The sequence below is a fragment of the Galeopterus variegatus genome, unplaced genomic scaffold, assembly GCF_000696425.1.
Source record: "Galeopterus variegatus unplaced genomic scaffold, G_variegatus-3.0.2 Scaffold4268, whole genome shotgun sequence".
Lineage (NCBI taxonomy): Eukaryota > Metazoa > Chordata > Mammalia > Dermoptera > Cynocephalidae > Galeopterus > Galeopterus variegatus.
The window spans coordinates 178,719-179,498 of NW_007730379.1; positions in this window are offsets into that span (position 1 = coordinate 178,719).

The following is a 780-nucleotide window of genomic DNA, read 5'->3' on the forward strand; positions in this document are numbered from 1 at the left end:
CAACACCGAGGGTTGTGATCCCGTTGCCAGTCCCGGTCCGGTACGGGCGCAACACTGAGGGTTGCGATCCGTTGCCGGACACGAAAAAAGACAAAAAGGAAAAAAAAAAAAAGAAATGAATAAACTGTAAACTATATGTGTCAAGTGGGCAAATCTCAAACATAACACTGAATGAAAAAGCATGTTGCATAAAAATACATGCAATCTAATTCCATTTATACTTTAAAAAGTTCACGAAAAAACAGAATTGAAAAATAATACGAGGTCTGGCCAGTTAGATCAGTTGGTTAGAGTGTGGTGCTGATAACACTAAGGCCCAGGGTTCCATCCCTGTACCAGCCAGCTGTCCAGAAAAAAAAAAAAAAAAGTCTTCTCCTCCAAGGTTCTGAAGTCTGGGAAACTTGCCTGGCTGTGTACTGAGATATATTTTTATATCAGGAATGATTTCTAGGTCTAAGAATGGTACTGCTATACAAACCAATGGCTTTTACATTGCAGCTCCGTTCCATAAGATAGGACCTGAGAACTCTTAAATTGTCATTTTTTTTTTTTTTTTTTTTTTTAAAAAAAAGCAAATATGTGGTAAAACTATAAAGAAAACCAAGAAAATGAAAAACAAAACTTAAGATGCTGGTTATATCCAAAGGCAGGGAGAGAGAGGGGATATAATCAGGAGAGGCATACAGGGCTTCAAAGGTATTGGTAAGGTTTCATTTGGGGGGCTGGGTGTTGGGCACATGGATGTTCATTTTATTATTCTTTAAATATACCTATATCTAT